Source organism: Epinephelus moara, chromosome 24 (assembly GCF_006386435.1).
Source record: "Epinephelus moara isolate mb chromosome 24, YSFRI_EMoa_1.0, whole genome shotgun sequence".
NCBI lineage: Eukaryota > Metazoa > Chordata > Actinopteri > Perciformes > Serranidae > Epinephelus > Epinephelus moara.
In genome coordinates, this window is record NC_065529.1 from 37835983 (window position 1) to 37857649 (window position 21667).

Consider the following 21667-nt stretch of genomic DNA (forward strand, 5'->3'; position numbering starts at 1 on the left):
CGGGAGGAAGTGCAGGTGCGTCGTCCATCTTTATTTACAGTCTATGGCCAGAACATGAAATTTGCTTAAATGAATCAGGAACAAAAAATCTGTTGTGAACAACAAAGAGATTTAAACTTGTTTAAAAATAATTATTCTCATTTAAGAACAGAGCCAAAGCGAATTAGAGAAATTGTGAAACTACTGAGTAAAATTTCCCTCAGCACTTTATTAACATGCACATGCCGTCTTATAAGATTGTGTAAAGGCTAATTGGTGCTTTTATTTATCTTGTATGAACAAGGTTATGTGCAGAATTATTTAGAATTAGCAGCTCTTCACTACATGTTTCATTTATTATGCACCTTTAATCAGCTGTTCTGCTCAGATAGCTCATACTTCATTCACTGAAGTTTTACTGTGCAACCAAAATGTCCATTTTACTGAAATATAAAACTAACCTGAGTGAGATAAAAGAAGTGAGAGGAAAAGGAGATGAGAGGTGCAGAGGATGTCTGAGAGTTACTGTAGATAATCTGGGGGATATGATTGTGGATGTGCTTTTAGCCAGTGTACCCTCTGCCTCAACCTTGCCCGGAGCTAGTGTAGAGTTAGGGCAGCATGCCTGAGGCCTGGCCATGTCTGAGTGATTAGATAAAGCAGGAGAGGCCAAGTGGTGGGAGCCACAGCCAAGTCTATGCTGCACTGACCACTCTGAGGCCGACATCGCACCGGCAAGCACAGCAGGAGGCTGCCGCCGCTTTTATTCATTCACACCGCCTTTAAAAGGAAGTAAACACTGCAAGCGACCGTGTTGATTTGTGTAAACATTTTCAGCACTGATTAATTCTCCGAAACAAAACATTTCTGCTCGTTTGTGGAGCTTGTCATGCCTCGACCATGAGCTATGACAGCACAGCTGGCTGGGGGACACTGTTATATATTTCATGCTGCGTAAGTGCGGCTTTTTCTCTACCCTGCTTTATGGTAATGAGACTCACTGAGGTGTCAAATACTGCTCTGGGCGTATTCCCATCTCCCAGTTCAGGTCAGAAGAGACCAATGCTTCGACAGTTGCAGATGTTGCCGTATCATGTCTGACATGACGGCGAGGTATGAAAACTCTGCAGCATAACACCGTGGCCTTTCCCTGCGCTAACAGGATGTCCTTTAAAGACCCGAATGTGACATGATGTGGAAATGGACTCTCATTTAAATGCGACATATTTTCATCTGCACATGAATCCATTACAACCGTGTTTTCTATCCATCCATTAAATCAAACCCCCAGGTGCTGAAATGTATTTGGGGGAAAAAAGAGGAAAATCAGTGAAACAACAACAACAGTCGGATCTGTTTCGAGCCCCGTTCTGTATTCCTGAGAGCTGACGATCAAGCAGAGACAAACGCTGTTAATGGGATTCACACTGCACCAAACCAGCAGTTATGGACCTCGAAGTTGTCCACAGTGGAAGCTCAGGGGATTCGTGATAGCAGGGATGAGGCAGCACTCACAGGATTCCTTCTGTCTGCTATCAGGTCATTTCATTTCAAATCTTTGAAGACAGCCACGTGACTAATTCCGCTGGATGAATCTATAGCTACAGGAGAATTTCACGGCACTGTGCATGTGCTGTGTCAAAACCCAGATGTCTGCAGAATCCTGTATCTCATGCGCAGATACACCACAGTGTCAAGATTTTCCTCGGGGTAAAGAAGCTTATAGGAAACGTTAAAATGAAGATTGTGCAGTTTTAGCTTTGATGCAATAGCTTCTTCTTCTTCCCCCTACAAAGATTAATGAAAAATGCATAACGAGGTGGATAATCTCTCCGGATGCATGTCCGCAGATACGAATCACGGCACGTGTAAACGCGCAATATGATGACAATTTTGAAAAACATTTGTTACGCAGATGCACAGCCATTTCGCAGCTAATTGACAAGTTATAATGATGGAAAGTTATTTCTCTGAGTTCCAGCCAAAGTGCCTCCACGCTCTGATGCCCACAGGAAAAGCACCATCTGTACAGCGTTCCATAAACGTTTTGCCATTTTCATTTTGAGACAAATGTGTTCTTGATGAGCAGGTTTTGTTTCATTATCTGCCTTAATGAGTCAAAGGTTCTGTCCCACAGCGTTATTGACATGTTTCTAGCGGGGCTGTTGGTTCTGCTTTGTAGGGGGAAAATATATAAATTATAATAATGCAGTGAGGCCTTCTGTGAGTGTGATTGATGGCTTTGTGAGTGTTTCACATCGTCTGGTTACGGAGAGCGGAGGTCTTTTCTCACAAAGTGAAAGAAATTAGCCATATAGGAATCCAAGCCTCTCCAATCCTGGTCTTTTATTTTGCAAATGCTTCTCTTCGGATTATGTTTCTCTGAGGTAGCTATTCTTTTTAATCCCCTTACCTTGCTCCCTGGCAGATGTGCGTAATTTTGGCTCGCACACTAGTAATTTATTTCTTGTAGGAGCCATAATAGCACAGAGCAGGTAAACAACAACTGCCTCTTAGTGAAACGATAAACAGGAGCTGATATAAGGTCTAAAGGTGGATCAGTATTCCGACTCAGCACTGTATCAGCACTGTACGGTCTGTGTGTGTCCACGTATGTTTGTCACCGCATGGCATTGTGCCCTCTCAGCCCCCTTGGGAACCGTAGCGTGGACAGTGCTCCCTCTACTTCACAGATGGAGTTTGCAATTGGATACCTCCAGTGAATAATCTTCTCATTACTTATCATGATGAACTGTGGCATGCAAATATCAATAAGGGACTGTGGTGAAGCAATCCAATTAAGGCCCAAAACCAGGAGTCTCATTAGTGCTGAGTCTCTGATAATGCAAATCACACCCTACTTGTAATCAACCTTGAATATAAATGGCCCTGGCAAATCCACCACTACAGGTGATTCTGCCTACCTGGATGTGATTAAAGACTCGAGTCAACACTGCTCTGTTTGAGATTTTGGAATAGAAATTAACATCGCCTCATTGTGTAGATACAGTGGCCAGAAAACGGTACACTGTGGTAAAATGTTGTTGAAATCTCAGCTGGGTTGTTGCTGCTATGTGTTTCTCGTGTTACATTCAAAGACTGTATAAAATAATGGGCATAGCTACTGTGAAGCCTCTGGTACGACATTTCGGCCTTTGCCATCTTGGCTATTTGGAGCCAGAAGCGACCATGTTTGGACAAGAGGAGCGAGGGGTGGATTTAAATCATAGGCCTCGCAGACAGCCTGTCGCTAAAGCAGCCCCGCCCTTGAATATACCTATATTTAGCACTAATGCAATGTGAACGAGTAAGTTGCATAAAATTTCAAACCTTGTACGGTTGTCATGAATGTTGAGATTAGCACCAGAGAGTTTATTTCTGCTTAAAGTCGGGTATTTTAACGTGGTAGTGGTCAGAGTAGTTTTTGGTTTTTACCTTTATTTGATGGGACAGTCCAAGTGTGTAAGGGGAGAGTGAGGGGATGACATGCAGCAAAGGACCATGGGCTCCAATCAAACACATGGCCACTGTAGCAAGGACATAGCCTTTGTACATGAGGCACCCACTCTACCCGCTGAGCGACTGGGCGCCCCAAGAACTGCAGTATTTGACACGTGTTGGCTTCATTTTTCATCCCTAGAGGGTGCCATTTGGTTACGTAACGTGTTTGCCATCAAAGTTCTGCAGATGTTTTGTACCAGCATAGTCACCAGTATAAAATTTTGGCACTCTACATGGATATTTGGATATGATACATGTACATTTTATTGTTTTGACTAAATTCAGATTACATTATGAGTTCAGTTTCTCATCAGAGGAAGGAGAGGATGGTGGATGGTGTGACAACTGGGCAAGACGGCTGTCAATCAGCAGACAACAGCAGACTATTAAGACCAGCAAAAGTGTGTGTGCCTGGACTTTTCCAGTCATGTTTGTAGCAACATTGGAGGCTTTTTTTTTTATTTAAAAAACACAAGTTTAGGATTTTTCCAGGCATGTTTGTGGTGACAAGAGCAGGTATTTTTTAAGAAAGTTTGGGACATTTCCAGGAGTGTTTGTCGCAACAAAAGCAGGCTTTTTTAAAATGAGAGTCTGGGACTTTTTCAAGCATGTTTGTAGTGACAAGAGCAGGTGTTTTAACAAAGGTCTGGGACTTTTCCAGCCGTGTGTGTAGCAACAAAAGTGGGTCTTTTTTTAACGAGAATTTGGGACACCTCCAGCAAGGGCTGCGCAGTATGGAGAAACTTAAGTATCACAATATTTTTACCAAAAAGGTGATATACATATTGGGACAATATTGCAGGGTTGACTGTTGGTGCTCTCACAAAATATTTAGACAATGAGGTTTTTGATAATCATTAGTAATTTGGATATGATGGTCAAGTGTGTTAAGAAAAATAATAGAGCAGACTGAAAGGTTTAGCAAAGTACATCACTTTACTGTAATGCAGCATTTAAAACCAGGAAAAGACAACATGACATTACAATGGCCAAAATCTAAGACAAAATCGAGCCTCATCACAACATCGATATAATACCGATCTATTGACCAACTCTACATCCAGCAGTGTTGGTAGCATCCAGACCAGGTATTTTAGCCACAGCGTTGAAGAAACATTTAAACATATCATAGGAAATGTACAAATGTGACATACCTGTGGTTTGCAGAAACATAAAATGCCGACATTTACTCTGGCGAGTGGGTCCTCTGTACACACAAGCTAAACTCGTTTGTTGGCTCGTCACAAATGTGTCATTTCGACAAACCTGTCAGCAAATAAAAACATCAATATTGGAAGATTCTGCAATATACAGCAAATGTTTTCAAAATTCTTTCTTTCGTATCTGTGCAACCACAGTTCGGTAAAGGTTAGGCAGGTCTTTGTAGTTTCTGTAACCTTATTTATGATTCTGTATGCTGGCAGGAAACCAAAGGAATTCCACAGTGGTTGTCTGAGAGGTAAATGTGGCATCATCTGAGCAAACAAGATCACATCCTTGGTATTCAGGCTTTCTGCAGTATTCACCAAATACAATGTGAGGCTTTTTAAAACCTTTTCAATACCTTTTCCACTGTCTTACTGGTCAACGCAAAAACTGAAACAGAAAGTAATATAAGGCCTAATTATTTACTAATTACATTAAACTATTAGGATTTTAAATGACATTTTAGTCAGCTCTTCCCAGCTGTATGTGGGATTAATTCCTAGTAATATAATTAATCTGTTAACATGAATTTTGGTAGATGGATTAGCCAGTTACAAAATAATTAAGGTAAATCTAATTGACGACTGCCCGTTATGAGTCCATGAACCTTGTAGCTGCTGTAGGTTGCAGCGGTGACACAAGATGTTGCTAAGGATAAGGAAAGATGGAGGGTCCTTAATGTGGTTTTATGACCTGCAGGGGGACAAAGATAATTAATTACATAAGCAGTAAGTTTAGTCATCTATAACACAGCTAAATATAGGGAACAATTGTGGTTATGAAAAAGGCAAACATGAACTGTGGACGCAAATGTGCAGTGCAGAATCGTCGGATATGATAGTAATCCCTGGGTACCACGCTACATCCTCCACTCAGACCAAAAGCTCTTCTTCACAGGGTTAACAGCTGCTGCCTTCAAGGGTCAGCGAACATGTTGTGATAACCTGCACAGCAAACACCTCAGTGTTCACGTTATAAGCAGCACCTCCCTTGAGAAAACAAGGGCTTTAACATCCCTTCAGTTTTCATTGGCTTTAAGACGGTTAATAATGTCTCTTTATTGAGTAGTGATGCAGGGGAGAGGAAGGGTCAGTACAAGCAGCCTATCAGCAGAGAAGAGAAGAGAGACATGATGCAACAAAAATGCAACCTGACAGAGAATTCCCCCGGAGGAGTTAAGGTCTGCCTGGTGTTCCCTGCGGCCATTTCACACCAGCTGGTGGGGGATCTCAAGCTTCAGGCACTAAGACAGCCACGAGGGTTTGTTTTCACACTATTAACAGTTAAATATTGTCTTAAGGATGCTTTGAAATCCAAAACAAGCATGATATAATACATTTAGTCAGCGTTAGGTGTGCCGTTGTTGGAGAGGAAATACAAGATTTCTCGAATCTCCCTGGTTTTTCTTGTCATCTGCTGGCTCCTCTTCCTCACTTCACTTTCACATCATCCCTTCTCCCCGAGCACTTAGACCAGGTAACGCTCCTCCAGTCAGAACCGAGGTATAACTTTTCAAACGTGTTCGATTTCGTCAAGTCCAGTCTGGCAATGCAGGCTTGCGTAAGTTGGAGCTTTCCAAGATTTGGCCTGAGTGGAATCAAAGAGCTGTCCTGCCCACAGCCGGTGGGAGTTCAGCTCAAGTGGGAGGAAAAGACAATGAACTGGAAGAAAAGTCATTCTTAACAACTTCCCACTCAGACGTTGAAAAACTGCTCCATTCTTGATTTTTACAGTTTGATTCACAAACAGAGGGAGAAAACATGTCCACCAGTGGTGATGCCGACATGTCTACGGCCTGTTATCTTCTGTATTTACACCTCTGCTGCTCTCCCCGAGTTTAATTCTGAGGCCCGGCGTATAATTGTAGTAAAACACAAGTTTGAGGGACCACAACTGTTTGAGCAATGACACCGGTGTAATAGCGCTCCATGTGTTGCACCATTACAGCAATTTTCAAAGTAATTCAGATTGGTAGCACTTCAGATTATAGCTACCTTCTTCCTTAACTGCACAACCACCATCTGGTTCGACATCAGCAGGCTTCAGCACCGATACGACGCAGCTTCACACACCCTCTCGTTACATTCGCATCCATCAGGGCTTTTACAAAACACTTAACGATGAGATTGATTCAAAGTTACATGTCGAGAAATTATATCATTTGAGTTTGGCGTTAATGTGCTGAGTCTCACTCCAGGAAAAGGTGAAGCACTGTGTAAGTGTAATGGGCCCAAATCAGCGTAACATCAATAATGAGATGAAATCAATATTTTCCATTAATATATACATGCTCCTTCCCGGTTTGACACAGTTTAAAAGATCAGAGGATATGTAGGAGTGGACTTGAGATGCAATTACACCTTTGTGGAAGTCAGGATCTCTGCAATGCAGAGTCCCACAATTAATTATTAACAGTAGGTGTTTACTGTTCATTTACGCTTTACAGCAAACAAACAAAGCACAATATGTGAAGTGTACACTGCACAGGAAGACGTTTACCCTACAAACAGAATATCTGTCCACTCTGACTGATACATTTTAATGTCATCCAGCAGTTTGATTAAAAACGTCTGTCAGTGTCAGCAGGAAACCAGATTACTAAATTATTCGTTGTACTAAAACTGGATGCTGTGTGAGGTGCTCCAGCTGTGAACCTTTCAGCGCATGTTAGAAGCAAAGTGGAGCTCATTAGCAGAATGTGTTCAGAGAGATTTGAAGTGTCAGCTTTTTATATACTTTAGGTGTAAACTTCTCAGGGCGTTTATATTGGATACAGCTGTGATTCTCCTACTTTTTCTCGGATCTGTCCTATCACTGTTCCTGTTTTTCTTTTGTGTAGCTTCTGTTCACTGAGGGAACGGACACATGCCATGTTTTTTTGCACCCTTAAAATCACCGTTGTCACTGTAGAAGTGCAGAAGGCGTACTCAAAAGCAATTTTTCAGATAAACAAAGTTCAGTTTTGGAGCACAGCAACGCACAACAATCTCAGCCAGCAGATACCTCCCCTTACCATAAATATCTATGGTAAATATGGAGATGCTGATCATTTCAGTGCGGAGCCACACAGAACTTTACGATCCGTCTCACGGACAATATTTTAATATATTACAATATTGTCCTTGAGACAGGTCATAATTGGATTTTCTTCAAGGCTGCTCAAAGCTTTTCAGAGTGTCAGCCTGCTACCATATTAATGATTGTAAGCTGACTGAGCTGGAGTGTAAGGCTTGGTGAAAGATGGCCTCCTCTCTACAGGTGCTCGCCTATAACTTAAAGCTCCAGTAGGCAACATTGTTTTGGTATAATTGAGTAAAAATTTTATAATATCCTCTAAGCATAATGTAAATCAAGTGGTCTGAGGAGCGAGCGAGGGTCGGCCGTGGGAGCTAAGCCGAGGGCTCTCCGCGGAGAGCAAGAGCCGAGCCTTGGGAGTATGTGCGGGTCCGCGAAGGAGGGATGGGGAGGGCTGCTGCGCGGAGAGGGAGAGCCGAGCCTTGGGGTATATGTGCGGGGTCGCGAGGGAGGGATGGGGCGGGCTGCTGCGCGGTGAGGGAGAGCCGAGGCTCCCAGAGAGGGAGAAATAGAACCAAGTAGGATAAAATACTCTCCTGCTCGTCTGGTAGGAGGGGCTCAGGGCGGAGACAAACGAAACCTAACTCAGATGAGACTCAAAAATCAACCGTTTTTAGGCTTTCTACCTACTGCAGCTTTAAGTCAGACTGCAGCGACTCTGCTGTCACAGAAAACCTTCCTAAGAGTTGTAACAGTTTAAATGGATTCACAGTATGTACACAGAGTATCATGTGAAAGAGGAGAAAGAAGGGAGGAGGCTTAAAACATAAATCCAAAAAGAACATCTGCTCCGACCTTCTGATTTCTGGTAAGAAGGTTATGGTTGCTTCGCAGCATCAGGCTCAACCTGCCTCTGCAGCCTTAAAATATGGCAGTAGGATGGAGTAGGTATGAAAGAAGCACTCAGCACCCAACATAACATTTTCCAGGTGGAAAAGGCCATGACGTGTGTGTGTGAGCCCTAAGCCCCACCCCCAAATTACTGTTGCTACCTGTCAAGTTTCCATTCTGGCATGACGCATAATGCTACTCCTACTACTACTACTCAAAATACTTTGTTAAAGACGCTCAGTTTTGCCCTATATATATTATATGATTTATAAAACTTCAGACGATTTAAAAATGTGTTAAAAGCATTCAAATCTAAAAGTAACAGTACGTACTGATAGCGTCAGTCATCTTTGTTTAAAATATATTTTTGATGAAAGTGCTAGCCCTTTAAAGATGTGTCCCAGATTTTTGACAACTCTGTCATATTTCAACAAAAACATCATATAATCATATAAATACATAACTTTTTGTCAACTCCATAAGAAATGAACTCCATCAGATCTTACATCTGACATCCATTATGTGTGTTATTAATGAAAAAATAAATCACTGGGAGGTTTTGCCCATTACAAGGTTTATTAGTCAAGCCTTTCAAATATATATTCCCAGCCTAGTGGAAGAGTAGAAATTAAAAACACTAAAAGATCAAGTTTGTCCCAATTCTCAAGAATGGGTGCGTTACAACTGTCGCTAACAAAATGTATCAACTGAGATTATTAAAAGTTAGCACTCTGAGCTGGTTGTAAATTTTGAAAATTGTTTTTTATTTACAGCTGATTAATTTTTAAAATGAGAATCTTGTAAAAGGGGTCTTAAATGTGCAGTCAGTGGCTACATACCTTGTACAATAAAATAAGTATAATAACATTATTAGAAGAAAAAATGTAAAATCAGACAGTTTGACTGCTTAACTTACATACTGAATAATAGTAATAATTTAAAATAGTGTATTTTCATCTTTAGCGTTACAACAGTAAAGATTTTTAGGATGAGGAACAATGCTTTTACACTGGGAAGTCCGAATTTCCAAGTTTCCAATTGGAATTTTCACCTGAAACGCCCCCTGAAACCTAATTTCCAACTGGGAAAGTTCAAGGAACCTCACCAACTCTCTAAGTCCAAGATGGCTGCTCCGCACATCAACAGCAGTGGAAGCAATACTGTCCAACTTCTATCAGTGGACAAGTTGCTACAGTGTTTATATGCACAAATCACACCGTAATGCACTGTTGTCAACTGAAACGTGGTCAGCTCTGGTGTGACGTCATTCCCAGCTCCGATGTGCGACTTCTAAGGTAAATGTAACTCAGCATCACTGATCGCTGGTAAAGTTATTTTGATGTTAATTCCCCAAATACAGTAAAAAGCAGCTAACATTAGCCTAAACTCTGATAGCATCCAGGACACCTACACAGTGAAATACTCCTGTTCGTCGTGATTTAAGCTTTTTTTAATGTAACCTGCAACACTACAAACTAATGTAGCTAGTTAATGATGTGCTCCTTAGCTTTGGAAGTAATACCTGCTTACTGCTGTAGGTAGCAAGCTAATTAGCTAGACATGCCAATGATTGCAGCTCACCTTACGGCCGACAAACACGCTGTTTAATTCATTCCTAACACTTTTACTGTGGTATTTTTTGTTGTCCAGGGCTTCAAATTCTTTAAATGCTACAGGATTGCTCATTTTACTAACCCATTCACACGGCTTGTAGCGAAATGCAAAGCTTGATGGGCCTGCAGTGCTTAGTTACAGTTGCTAAGCTATGATTGGACAGTCACTCTTCAGGGGAGGGGTTTAGTGAATGGTTAATTGAGAAGAACAAGTTCATTTTGTCAGATTTTTTACTTTGTGGTGACATAATTTTCTCCTCCTCCTACTCCTCCCTTCTTCTTTGTCCTCTTTCACATGATACTCAGTGCACATACCGTGAATCCATTTAAATTGTTACAACTCTTAGGAGGGTTTTCTGTGACAGCAGAGTCGCTGCAGTCTGACTTAAGTTATAGGTGAGCACCTGTATGGGAGGCCATTTTTCACTGAGCCTCACTCTCAAGCTCAGTCGGCTTACAATCATTAATATGATAGTGGGCTGACACTCTGAAAAGCTTTGAGCAGCCTTGAAGAAAATCCAATTATGATCTTTGATTCCTCTCCAGAAACAGATTACCTATCTCACTAATGACATTTTCCTTCCCATTCATGCCCTCTGTAAATGAGACGATTGAGAGACCGTGTGGGTGTTCCAAATGTGCGGGGATGATGATGACTATCTATTCCTTACAGGTCTATCAGATGGACAGCTCGCATTATGTTTAAATGCTTTTCTTGAGATTCCCAGCTGCATGAGATGAACGTTATAAGGATTATCCGAACCTCTCCATATATTAAGTGAGGGCAAGAGGGGGAAAGAGGATTTCTCATCCTCCCTCTTTCTCTCAAGGATTTTAATTCAGATGAAATGAAGGAAGGATGACATCCAGATAGATTGTTATTTACTGCTGGGCCCTTCATCAGGTGTAGCAAATGGAACTGGGTCTGTCAGTTCCATGTAGGCCTCTATAACCACTTAAAAGGAAAAGCAGAATTTTGGCTTACAGCATAATTTACCCACCTCCCAAAATGTCTTTAATAAAATGATACTGTTGCAACAAAGCTGAATTGTTTCACAAGCTCAGCTTTTTTTCACAGTTGCCATTGTATTCTCAGTTTACTTTATGCCCATGAATAAAATGTTTCACTGTCGTTTAAGTGATTCATAATTCATGACCATACAGTTACTACAGCTATTACAAATTTTAAAACCCTGAGGGCGTCACACTGATAATTAGATCCTAGAAAGCTGCTTTTACAACGATCATACAGGGATCACATGCTGCAGAGTTTGCAAATAATTTGCAGAATTTTGTATATTATTTACCTTGCTGTGTGTAGCTACAATATTTAATATCAGATTAGTTTAGGAAGTGTCAGATCAGTTGCTAATCACAGGTGGAACATGACTACTCCCTCTCCAGGTCAACATTAAAGGCGATCTTTTCTGTATTTTGTGTCTTGTATACAGTGTGAAGGAAGTTCATATTAACTTGGCAAAAGTTTAAATAATGAGGTAAATGTATGTAAAAATTAATCCCATAAGCAAAATCTCACGTTTCCTACTGTTATGTTTCCAAATGTTTTTCTACTCTGGCTACAGTTTGATGTCATTTCTTTACACAGTGATTTGCTCCAGGCACACTACTGAAAGCACTTACAATATGTAGGCTACACTGCTACATGTAGCTACATGCTAACAATGGAAAACATGTACACTTGGTTGCTGATGTTGTAAATTTTCACCCTTATTTTGAATCATAATCCTGCTGAAACATCTGCAGTTGTGTTTAGAAGCTTTCATGGGTGATTTTTCAAGATAGAAAGTGATGCTATTCTCCGTTACAGCCATTACCTGGCTGCCAGTACACTGTTAATGCACATGTAGCGACATGCTAGCGTCAGGAGAACATGTTATCTCAGTTGCTAATGGGTACGTTTTTTTACCAGATTCCAGATCATATTCCTGCTGGAACATGTGTGCTTCTGTTTAGAAGCTTTTATTGGGTTTTTTTCACAGAAGATAGTGATGCTATTCTCCGTTACAGACATTCTCTGGCCGCAAGTACACTGCTACATATAGCTACATGCTAATGTTAGGGAAACATGTAACTCAGTTGCTGATGTTGTTCATTTCTCCCTAATTCTGCAATAGATTTCTACTGGAACATGTTCGGTTGTGTTTAGAAGCTTTTATCTGTATTTTGCATGGTAAAAAGTGACACTATTCTCCATTGCAGTCATTCCCGCATTGACAGTGCAGAGACACCAAGCTATGGAAAACCAGAAACACTGACCAATCAGAGCAAATTGAGCTTTTTCACAGGGGGTTTTAAGAGGCAGGCGCCAAAACCAACCCGTTCTGATTTCCAAGTCTTCAAATTCCACTGCTTCTTCATTGATTTCCACGTCAGACCTCCAACGAAAGACAAGCATCCTTTATTTTATTTATTTATTTATTTTAAAGATTATTTTTGTGGGCTTCTTGCCTTTAATGACAGGACAGAGAGCGAAATGGGGAGACAAAGAGAGAGTGGGGACCGACATGCAGCAAAGGGCGCAATGCCTCTGCGCATGGGGCGCCGGCACCATCCACCACGCCACCGACGCCTCCAGACAAGCATCCTTTTGTGGTGGTATGATACACCTTTGGGTGACATCAGTTAAAAACACCACTGGACAACAGTTTAAGTAGGAGCTGGAAAGTCCATATAGAACAGGCACGAGGGTTGGTGGATTGGTTCAACAACACCGGACTTCCAATCAGGAGGCCAGTGTTCACTTCCTGTAAGAACGTAGAGCCAAACCATGATGTTTTTATCTAAACCTAACCACGTGCTTTTGTTGAACAATAAAATAAACGTTAATTTCCGATGTTTTACCAACCTTTTAAGATTATTTTGAGAAAAAAGACTGTATGCATTTAACAAGCAGAAACTGTACATTTCCTGTGAAAAAAGAAGTGTGTTTTAAAACGATGCAATGCATGTAGCCAGCATAAATTGACACAGCGTCCCAGAACATCAACAGGAGACACACCCAGGATACCTAGTGTGTAATATATTGATGTGAAAGTCCACAGACCAAGAGGAGTTATATGACAAGTTGGAAATGAGAATGTGTTGCCAAAACCAAGCATTATAGGCAGAGGGTGAATCCAGGTGTTTCAGCACAGACAATGTGAGGAACATAAAGTGTTTTTTGACTATTAAAGGATGTAAACTTATTCAAGTAGAAACCCAAAATGCAAGTAGGGCTGGGCAATATGGAGAAGATCGGATATCACAATATTTTTGACCAGATACCTCAGTATTGATATTGAGACTATGTTTTTGACTATAGAACAGCTACAACAGTCTTGTAAATTCAGAAAATTACATCACTTTACTGTAATGCAGCCTTTAAAACCAGGAAAAGACAACACGTACGATATTGCGATATCCAAAAAACTCTGAAGATGTCTTGTCTTATACCATGATATCGAGCCCTAAATACAAGTGTGAACCTGAGAATGAGCACAGCGGGTCCTCTTTAAAGTTGGCATTGACGAGTACTGTCTGTAGGGGAATTAGATATTACATATTGGATAGATTTTAAAAAATGACAGATATTGAGCCTCGAGGATTTTTTAAAAGTTTTCTTTCTGTCTTGTGGGATTTCATGTCTTGTCACGAGATGTTGCTGGAGGATAGCATGTCAGTCACTATGTAATACACCAAAGTGTACGTACAGCACCTGCACAAATATTACTGCCAGTGTACCTCTGATACTACCTCCAAAGCTCTGGCAACATAACGGGCACATTGGCGCTCAGGTGGAGTCCTCGCTGCCAACCATTAGAGCTCCACACCTGAGGCTAAATGAGCAGCAGTCACACAGGTCCCAAAAGAACCAGCTCAGCTTTACTATGTTGTTGTTGTTGCTTTTTTTTGCCTCCAGACAACATCGAGTAAGGGTTTCTTTCTTCTTCCAGGGCTTTCCATTTGATTATGTGCGTCGCAATGTGTAAACATGACTGAGAGCTTAGTGTATGTCTCTGCTGGGTCCTTACAGTAAATGTGAGTGTTTCAACTCAGGCTTTTTCATTTTTAAGAACTTTATTCAGCGATTTTTCTAAGAATGAAGCGAACAGAACGGGCGTGTACGTCGGGGATTCGAGGCGAGAAGCAGGCCCAATGGTCAGATGGACAGATGGACGGATCGACAGGCGGAGGGCACGGTTGACTCCTCTTTTCTTCCTTGTCTTGAATGATCAGAATCTTCATTGGAATTCGTGAACATACACGGCCGGGTAGTTAGCATGTCTCCAAGGTTAACATTTTTGATGCAAGACTGAGGGATTCAGAGAAGTGCTCCTTTGAAGTTTCTTGTTGGAGTCAGAAGGGAGGCTGCGAGGCTGTTGAAGACTGTCTGCGATATTGACATTAAAACTGAACACATAGAATGATGCCAATTGAAATTTCATAGTGTTCCCTTTGGGAAGCTGGGGAGTTGGGCATGCCAGTGTGAGATGAATAATGAAACTTCCCTCGCTTTGCTCATTTTTTATTTAATGTGGAACTCTCCTTTGTTGCTCCCTGAAGCTCCACGGGAGCCGGTGTGCACGTAATACAGGTGTAGAGTCAAAAGAAAAGAGTCAAGTTCTTATTTTATATATGCATGAAATTGGCCATGAAGGTTAAATGATTATGAATAGTCCTTTGTTGTGGATTTATGGATCACTGCTGGCTTTCACTATTGTTTGTCATCACATGGTGGATGTGTAAAGCAGGTTTTTGTAATGAGTTTGAGCTGGAATTTGGATTTTTTTTTCCTCCATGATTGACAAAGATAGCGACCTCGGGGTGTAATTGAGTTATAACACTGAATATGCACACACACTGTGGCACGAGGTTTCCCCCAATCTTCCTGCAAATTCGAAACAGCTCACACGTGCTTCCTATTTACACGGTCAGGTTTTAATGAGTGTGATGTCACTTGGAGGTACCTGCATTGTGTTCCCACAATCTGCTTGTAATTTTCCAAATAGAGTACATACACAACAGCATTTAGGCAAAACAGTGCTGATTAAGTAAAAGCGCAAGCAGTAGGCAAGATTAAAGAAAAAAAAAGACATAGATAGACAAGATATGTGTAATAATAGGGCCGTACCTGACTCAGAATTATGTCAGGCAAATTGAATTTGGCTGTTCAGTACAAATGTTGAGCTAGTCGTCCTTTTCTTCCAAATAGAGTTTGAATGGGGTTCAGTGGGATGTTCAGGGTAAATGGTTAATGGACTGCACTTGCATAGCGCCTTTCTAGTCTTCCGACCACCCAGAGTGCTTTTACACTATGCTACATTCACCCATTCAAACACTGGTGGCCAAGGCTACCACCTGCTACTCAGTAACCATTCACATGCTCTCACACACTGATGGAACAGCCATCGGAAGCAAACTGGGTGTCAAGGATACTTCGACTGATCTTCTGAATGGTGGACGACCCGCTCTACCTCTGAGCCACAGCTGCTGGTCAGAGTGCCAGTGATACTCAGGTGATATAGTAAATAAGCCAAGTTAGCCCTCCGGCTGACTATGGTAATGATGGACCAGAAATGTGCAACAACATTTTCTGCCGACACTACAGATCTGGGGAAAGGGTTTACTGGTGACGAAAGCTGCCACATATATAACAAAATTCAATTGCAGTATCTGAGTTTCTACCAGTAGAGGGCAGTCGCTATTCATGTTTATAACACAGACTTCAAATACTTTGCACTAAAATGTCAAGATTTGGACCTGAACCACTTAACAACACTACTAAATCCCCATGTACTCAAACAAGTGGTTTGGGGATTCAGTTACTCTTCAGTACAATCGTCTTGCTTAAAATCCCTAATTCCTCCAGCCAATCAAAGGATGACTTCTTCATCTACACTTGTAGCTGAAGCTGATGCATCTTTTCAGGATTTAATGTTGTCACATATAAATGATTACGAACAATATAAGGCACCGTGGTGCAGTGGTTAGCATTGTCGTCTCAAAGGAAGAGGATTCTTGGTTCGAACCTTGGGTTGGGGGAGCCCCTCTGTGCGGATCCTGCGTGTTCCTCCCACAGTCCAAAGACATGAAGGTTAGGCTAATTGGTGACTATGAATTGCCCATATGTGTGAATGTAGGGGTGATTGATTGTCTGTGATAGTCTGGTGACCTGTCCAGGTATAGATATATAATCAGGTGTGCATCAGATGTGTTTCAGTCTGCAGCTGGAAGGAGTCTCTGTCAAATGTTCAATTTCCTCCTTTTTAAGTTGTGTATGCCCAAGGTACAGTTCACAGCTGTTAAAGCAAACACCTTAGTCTTTTCAAGAAAAATGAAACTCTATATTCTCTTTTTATTTTTTAAGATTTATGTCTGTATAATGACTGAAAAAGGTTTGGATTTCGGACGGGGTAGGTAGGGTTTGAAAGCAGAGGTGGACGATGGTAAATGGACTGCACTTGTATAGCGCTTTTCTATTCTTCCAACCACTCAAAGCGCTTTTATACTACATATCACATTCACCCATTCATACACTGGTGGCCGAGGCTATTGTACGAGGTGCCCCCTGCTACTCAGTAACCATTCACTTGCACCCACACACCAATGGAACCGCCATCGAGAGTAATTTGGGGTTCAGAATCTTGACCAAGGCTACTTTGACATGCAGGCTGAAGGAGCCGGGGATCGAAGCACTGACTCTGATCCACAGCCACCCCTATGCAATGCCCAATGCAACCAGCCTTTTTTCTTCAACTGAGGCATCAAGTCGTCTTTAAGCCATGAGCCCAACCAGTCGTTTGGCCCTCATGAGAGTTTTTGTGTCCATCACAGAGATACAACCTGGGCAGCAGACTTGACAAAGCACAGCTAAACCTCCTGGTAAAAGTGTCCAAGCTCCTTGCTGCTCTGCCAGGCTGCAGCTCCCGTACAGGACTGATACCCAACCAGTGATATACGATACTAATATTCATCCAGACAAAACAGCACATTTGTCGTTTTCATTCCTCTGTGAGCAGTAGTTGTAGGCTTTATGCATTCAGGCAGTGATACTGGGACTCAACACAACAAGACTTTTTAAACATCTGTTGTTTTCCATTTGTCAGAAACACCTGCCCTACCTGCTCTCCTCTCATCCACCCTTCTCCCTCTCTGTTTCACTACGTCTCCTCTGTTCTGTTTGCCTGAGTCATCTGGTAGTGTTACAGCACAGCCTCCAGGGACTCCGTGCCCACCTCTGAATCATAGCTCACCTCCCGAAAGGTTAATAACCTAATGAAAAGTCAAGGGCATCTGTTTGAGCTGTGCCACAGCTGAGTGCTGGGGAAGCAAAAAACGGGAGAGAAACTGCCAGGGCAGTGTATTGGATTTTGATTTAAGTAAACAAAGGTGCTCACCTACTTCAGCTCCTGGAAGGAGTGACAGTAAGAGCAGTTGGGCTTTTGTCTTTTTTATGAGATGGTGAGGTCAAGGGGCAAGAGGGTTGTTTGTGTCTCCCATTATGATTTTGTCTCTGAAGTATTTGATGGTTGGGGAGGTGGTGTGTGCTTCCAGGTATTAAGAAAAATAGGGCTGCAGACCACACGGTCAAAAGAAAAATGATTCCCTTAACCTTCTGTGATTGGAATTGAATCTTTTGCTCCATCTTGTGCAGACCTACTATATTTGAGTCACTTTTCATTTTATTGAAAAGAAGTTATCTCCAGAAGAGGAGGGGACAGAGGCTCGCACATTTAAGAAAAGTTGGTATTAATTTAATGGCATCGTTCGTGAGGTTTTCCTTCGCTTTTAAAACCCTCTGAGAGTGAAAATGATCCACCTGTGAGACTGTAGAATCAGTGATTCATGCTAATTAGCAATTACAACCACAATCACCCATGTTAATTCACTTAGGAGGAGGTCAGTGTAATTCATTCTCATTTTCAGAATCTGGGACTGACATTAAATTAATGCACCTAAAATAAGTGGCATTTAAGAAGCAGAGTTTTCCACTCGCAGGGGCAGACACAGTAATCTCTGCACCGCTTCATTCTTTCATTCAGTCCCTACACACACACACACACACACTCCTACACACTCTGAGTCTTTAGCTCTCTCAGGCTCTATTGTCATTGAAATCTAATTTCTCTTCAGAACAAAGATCCGACCTCTGTCTCGCACACATGTCAACACGTGGACGATGTCTTGTGGGAGAGCTTACTTGATTTTCCACTTGTTTCTTCTCTCGTCTGCTCAGTTTCAACCTTTGCCATTTACATCAAACGAAATCTGCAGCAAAGGACATATTCTATATCATCAGAAAGTCAGACAACAACATGCAAACAATAGCTTCACTGATACTGGATATTTGAGGCAGATTCAGATATCAATGTTTGCCACTTCAAAAGTTCTGGTAAGCATATATTGGAAGTATTTTTTATGTATACATATATAAATATGTTTTACACAAGGCTGCATGTAAATTTGTCATTTCAATTTAATTTGTACCTCTTTAAAATCAGATGAAATTTAATACACTTTCATTTACACTTAGCCACTTTTATGTCTCTGTTGACTTGTACACAGATCTGATTGTAATCCATCTTGGGTCTCCCGGGTTGTATGCAAATCAGGTTCAGCCCTGCCCCAGTCCACAATGAGGTGGTAACACACCTGAACAAGCTCAAGTGCCAAAAATGCCAGAAAAAAGAATAACTCATGCACTAAAGCCAGGCTCTCAGGAACGCTGCTCGGCCAGTCTTTCAATATTTCCCAGTGGCCACTTGTGGTATTGCAGCGAAAAATTTCCCTGCAGCCCAAAAAGCATTTTCCCACAGAGCACCATTATAAATGAGACGTCTGTAAAACTGTTGACACCTGACACTGCAAAGATGATGAATTATGACTCTTTTTATTATCTGTTTTTGATCTATGGAGTGTAATGTAGTGGTTGTATGTCATGCAGTCTTAAGGCGTAAGGATACGCAAGGGACGTCAACAGAGGAAGCATTCTCGGAACCCATCGGCTGTACTCGGCGTCTGACTTCCGGCAGACGGTGATACAGCCTCTGGGGGAAGACCCCTGATTTTTTGGCATTCTGGTTTGATTTGGGCGGAGGAGGCGAATTTCCGTTTCCGACTTCCATTCATATATATAAGTAACTATGCTGAACCATTGCGATGGATTCAGAGTTTGCAGTGATGCCAGTTATGTTCTGCCTCGTTAGTTCACTGCACGGACCGTTTAACCTGGCAACAACTGCAGCCAGCTCAAACGTGATTGGTCAATATCATGGGGACTACAAACAGCCTACAACCGGAAACCAGGGCTCTTCCGCTCTTCTTCCGGAAGCAAGATCTCCGGGGTTTGCCTTCAGACTCTACATTCACTGAATGTAGAGTCTGTATAGAGACTACACAGGAAGTGATGGGTGCGAGGCCGGGCCCTTGTTGTTGTGTATGCTCCACATTTAGTACATGTGCAGCAGTAGTCCAGTTTAAGGTATTATTAATGTATTCCTATCCAGTGTCGTCTTTTTGAGTCTTGTATGGAATCCATTTTTCCATTTTTCTGTCTAGTTGTGCTTCTTGTAGTCTCAGTATAGTCAGTTTCTCCATTACAAAGATTTCTTCCACAGTTGTTAGCCATCAGTCCTTTGTTGGTGGTGTTTCTTTACCTCAGTTCCTGGTTATAGCTTTCTTGCTTGCTACTAGCAGTATTTTGGTAAAACATCTATCGCTAGCATTAACATTTCTAGCTGAAGATTTACATAGATAAAGCACCAAACAACTGTAAGGAACCTCATATCCTAGTATGCGCTTAAGCTCTTTACTTGCCATTTCCAAAAATAGTAATTTACGGACGTTTCCAAAAAACAATAGACCGCACTCTCGCCAACATTTTTAGCAGCTATGGAGATGCTTAATTTTCAGTTTTGGTGTAATAAATAAACAAATCAGATTCTTCCAATAAAATGCATATTTAATTGATTCAATGTGGACACGATGGCGCAGTGGTTAGCATGGTCGCCTCAGAGCAAGAGGGTTCCTGGTTTAACCCAGGGTGGGGAGCCATTCTGTGTGGAGTTTACATGTTCTCCCTGTGTCAGCATGGGTTTTCTCTGGGTACTCCAGCTTCCTCCTACAATGCAGGTTAAGGATAATTGGTGACTCTAAATTGTCCATAGGTGTGAATGTGAACGTGAATGGTTGTCTGTCTCTATGTGTCAGCCCTGTGATAGTCTGGTGACCTGTCCAGGGTGTACGGAAAATGACTGAATGAATGTGGACAGTGTGGCTGCAGAGTCAAGTGTGATACCTGGAAGTTCATGTACCAATCCAGTCCGGTGTTAAGCTTAATAAAGGCCTACCTGTACTTTGAGCCAAGAAAAGCTATTTAAAAATCAGTGACATCATTAGAGCTGCAACGATTAGTCAACTAATCGATGACTAATCGACTATTAAAATAATTGCTGACTATTTTTGTAGTCGACTAATCTGTTTGAGTCATTTTTCATAGAAAAGCACTATAAAAGTGCCCCAAAATACTCTTATTGCAGCTTCTTACGTTCAGATATTGGCAGCTTTACACACTCTCCCGTGACGGTGAACTAAAACCCTTTGGCGTGAGTACGAAAAAACAAGACATTATATAACATAATTTTGGGGTTTGGGAGCGACAGACCGACATTTTTCAACATTTTAACACTTTTTCGATGAAATGATTCGTCGAATAATTGAAGAAATAATCGACAGATTAGTCGACAATGAAAATAATTGTTGCAGCAGCTACAGCCCTAGACATCATCACAATGTAAAATCAGTGGGCCCAGTGGGAAATTGCAGGTGAGGCCAGCACGACTCGATTAGTAAACCTGGGGGATGGAAACCTTTTTGCCGTTTATGCCAGGTGAGCAGTTCTTATTGGACTGCATAGGCGCTATTTTGGGGTCCAGTATCCAGATCTTATAATACATCCATGACTAAAGCAGTTTAATTACAACAATAAAAGCTTTGCTAACCAGCTAACAGCAAAAATAAAAGGATGAATCATATTTACTGTGATAGACAAGAGATAATTATTGTCTTCACAGGGTCTCATTTACACTGCTCTGTCACCCACACTGATCATAGCAGCAGTCAAACTGATCGGGGATCAGATAAACACTACAACACTTCAGTGTGTTCTCTGTGTCGGCGTCTTTCTCCTGTCGCTTTAATAAGACAGAGAATGACGGCTAATTTCGGTGTAGCTGAGGCTGCTGTTATCACGGGGGACAGACCCTGTGGTGGCAACTCCCTCAGATATCTGGCTACAGTGAGAGGCAGTTTGAGCAATCGGATTTTAATTTGGATTAATTTACACTTCGTTTTTTTTGATGTTCGATGGCCGTCCAGTCTGCCCAAGATGTATGACGTGTAAATGGGGTCCAAGATGATTGGAAAAATAAACGTATCCATTCTGTCTGGTGGACAAACGATGT